Source organism: Neovison vison, chromosome 4 (assembly GCF_020171115.1).
Source record: "Neovison vison isolate M4711 chromosome 4, ASM_NN_V1, whole genome shotgun sequence".
NCBI lineage: Eukaryota > Metazoa > Chordata > Mammalia > Carnivora > Mustelidae > Neogale > Neogale vison.
In genome coordinates, this window is record NC_058094.1 from 215,345,582 (window position 1) to 215,349,835 (window position 4,254).

Consider the following 4,254-nt stretch of genomic DNA (forward strand, 5'->3'; position numbering starts at 1 on the left):
GGTGCCTGGGTAGCTCAGTAGGCTAAGCGTCTGCCTTTGGCTCAGGTCATGATGATCTCAGGGTCCTGCTCCCTGCCCAGTGGGGAGTCTGCTTCTCCCTCTGTTTCTGTTTGTGCGCTCTCTCCTCCCTCTCTCTCTAGCAAATAAATAAAATACATTTTTTTAAAAAGTGAATTTTGAGATTTTCTGCCACTTATCAGTTCTTGCCTGCTGTTGGTCTTTCTCCTTTTACTTCCTTTCAGCCTATCATTGGACGGCATCCTCCTACAGATGGTTGCAAAGTAAACTTCCATTTTCCACAGTTCTGAGGTTACATCCCTTCAGTTCCGTCTGGTTAGTATCTACTAAATGCCTTAAGTAACTGAAAATTTACATTTGCTGAGCCCCATACCCAACCCCCCAAACTAGAAGCATCGTTTTGTGGCGAGTTGTTCCCAGAGATCTGGGGCTCTTCGGTTGACTGCCACCTGGACAAATGTCCCAGGAGGGTGCCAGTTAGGGTCAAGGAGGTGTCTCCACCAGTAGACCTTTTAATCAGTCAGTCAACCAATCATTTCTTTGGTCCAAAGGGGCAGAAATTCGCTTACAAACCTCCAGTCTATCCCTTTACCTAAAGTCTTCATACACAAGCCACACACCATCCTAAAGCAGAAATAAGTGAAGAAGGAGCTGTGTTCCCTCGACTCACGGACTGCATGTTGCCTCTTTCTCCTTGTGATTCCATTTTCCCAGTGACCAAGCCATGTTGGTTTCAGTGTGATTTCACCTGGATAAATTGGGGAGGTGCGCACTTTGTTCTTTACTATTTTTATTTCGCCAAGGCTCTTTTCTGAAACACGCTTCTCCACATTCACTGTCACTCCTGAAGTGTAGAGTTTCTAGGCCTTTAAACAAGGGGTTACTCATTTTCTATTTCTTCCTAATTTTATCTTAACATTTACAGATTTAACATGTTGCTTGTCATTACGGGGCTTACACTACAGAGTTGATAACGTAAGCAATGGTATCCCCATGATTTCCATGCCATAACATGTATTATATAAAAAATAGGGGCGCCTGGGTGGCTCAGTGGGTTAAGCCGCTGCCTTCGGCTCAGGTCATGATCTCAGGGTCCTGGGATCGAGTCCCGCATCGGGCTCTCTGCTCAGCGGGGAGCCTGCTTCCCTCTCTCTCTCTCTGCCTGCCTCTCTGCCTGCTTGTGATTTCTCTCTGTCAAATAAATAAATAAAATCTTTAAAAAAAAATAGAACCCTCTATTCAAATACAGATATATGAGAATTATTGATATCAGGGCTTCTCAACCAGGAGCAAAAATTGTTGCCCTCCAGGTGACATCAAACGATGTCTGGAGACATTTTTGGTTGTTACAGCTTGTGGGGGGACGGATGCTACAGGCAAATCTAGTAAGTGGAGACCAGCGATACTGCCAATCATTCTACAATGCCCAGAACAGCTCCCATAACAAAGAATTATTTGTCCCAATATGTTAATAGAGCTGAGATTACGAATCCCTTATTAACTATCGTACTTTTAAAACATAAAGGAAGATTAAAGAGTCTTTTTTAAGGAATAGTAACCTCTGAGGTTGAGATTAGTCATAATTTACTTCAACGCAGCATTTACACCAAAGTTCAAATGGAACATGTTGTCACCGGACTCTGAAGCGTTCACTTCCAAATCCAACCTTCCTCCTGTTGCCTCATTGTGGGTCTGCTGAGTCAAGATTTCATCTCATTCTGTTCCTTTAGCCAACAACCTTTGAAGACTCAAGTTTTTGATTGAATAGAGCCATGAGCAAAAACAGATAAAAATCCCTCCTGCAATAGAGTTTAAATTTTTGTTTACATAAATAAACATGTTTAATTAACTAATTAATTAAATTTTAAAAAGACGTGAGGAGTGCCGTAGGGGTGGAAAAAGACAATGAAAGAAGATAAAATTGCCAATGTGTGGGGTGGAAAGGTCCTGGGGTGAAATTTGAGTGAAAACCTAAAAGAATTATAAAATGTTGTTCATGTAAATATTTGGGAGGAGACCACCAGGCAAGGGAATCAGTCAGTGCAAAGGCCCTGAGGTCTGGGCCTCATGTGTTAGAGGACCAGGAAGGAAGCCACTATGGCAGGAACTCAGTGCATGGAGAAAGGCATCCAGGCCAGGCAAGTAATGGGCCAAATCATGCATGGCCTTTGTCTAATGTAAGAGTTCTATTTTTGCTCTGAATGAGGTGGGAAGCCATTGAGAGTGGCAAAATCTGACCGATTCACTATGGTCTCTCTGTGTTGAATGGCCCACAGGTGGGCAAGGGCGGAAGCAGAGGTAGCAGAAGCAGATAGAAGGCTACGATAGTAATCCACTGTCCAAAATTCTTCTCCCTGTTTCTTGTGAAAAACAATGAACTGCAAACACCCTTTCACACTCCCCCTACCCCCAGACATGCCCCAGCGTTTGCAAATGCCCACCCTCCCTGCCAGGGGCCAGCCTCTCCAGGTGTAATTAATGGTCCCCTGCATGAGGGCTACCAGGCTAAAATATAACCCACGCAATACAATCTGAAGACATAGCAATTAAAACGTGTCCTAAGGGTGCTTTGAAAATGAGGCCACTGATTTTGCAGTGACAAATACAAGGAGAAGTGTGATCAGCATGGAGTGAAAAAATGTAAAGGAACCGGATGAAAAATTTGTCACGTGTCTCGCAGATCCCTACTTGGCAGGATGTTTGGATTCTCGATTACCATTCCAAGTGCTGCAGTACCCCTAGAATGCAAAAGGACAAGCCATTAGGCTCCCTCGGTTTGATGGAAGTCCCATTAATACACTTCTCCTCATCTCTCTGAAATATCCCAAAGATTTAAAAAAAAAACAAACCTGTATTGTTTTGATCACTGTAACTGGATTACAAAATGTACTTCTCTATTAGATAATTTTCATAATGCTTGTGGGGTTTTTAAAGTTATTTTTTAAAAAAACAGAACGGGTGCCTGGGTGGCTCAGTGAGTTAAGCCTCTGCCTTCAGCTCAGGTCATGATCTCAGGGTCCTGGGATTGAGCCCTGAATTGGGCTCTCTGCTCAGCAGGGAGCCTGCTTCCCCCTCTCTCTCTGCCTGCCTCTCTGCCTACTTGTGATCTCTCTGTCAAATAAATAAATAAAATCTTTAAAAAAAAAAAACACACACACAGAAAACTCAACTGAAATGGCTTAAATATTTTGGGACTTTATCTCAAGCAGACTTGGTAAAGTCAGTGTTTCAAAGCCTTCCAGAACCCAGGTGTTTCCATTTTTGACTCTGCGTCTTCAGTTTGTGAACCAAGGCTTTTCTGGATGGTTTTCAGGAGCTTCAGGCATAATTGGCTTCAAGCAAATAAGGCCCAGGTAGTTGGGGTGGGATGGGGCCATTGGGTGATGGGTATTAAGGAGGGCACGGGACGTAATGAGCACCAGGTGTTATGTGTAACCGATGAATCACTGAATTCTACACCTGAAACTACACACACACACACACACACACACACACACATATATATATATATATCTCCATATGACTAAATAGAATTTAAATAAAAAATTTTAAAAAGATAGGTAAATTAGGCCAAACCCAGTAGAGAAAAATCCAGCCTCCCCAGTCACTGTGACCACAGAGACCACGCCAGCAGAAGGAAGAGGTAGAACAGATCTGGGAAGCAACAAACAATGCCTATAAATTTTATAAATTTTATAAACTTACACTTTTATCAGTCAAGCAGCTATGAGTCTCAGTTGCTTGGCTTAAGCCCGTCAGTCTTGTCTCTCTTATCAAGAGCAACTAAAATATCAAGGTTCTAAACTGGCAAATCTGAGGACCAGGCCTTGGGCCTCCTCCACACTCACCCAGCAAATCAGGCCTGAAATACCCAAGAGCTGGAGCGTAAGAGTTACAAGAAAGCAATCTGCACACCAGTATCCCTCGGGAAAACAAATGCTGAAGCCCTTAACACATATCATTGCATCACTGCCAGGAATGTGTAAAAATATGACCGTATTCTGCCACATTGGATGATTATCCCTGAAAAGCAAGTTTGGTTTTCCATGTGAAAATCATACAGCGTAATTCACTATATTAGCAAAATAATTAGAGGAACAAAAAGAACACATTTACATACAGGGAGGAAAAGGCATTTGAAAACATTCAACACCCATTCATTGTGAAAATTCTCAGCAGGTTAAGAATATAACTGATTATCCTTGTTCTGCAGAAAGCCCTCAGCTACTGGGACAC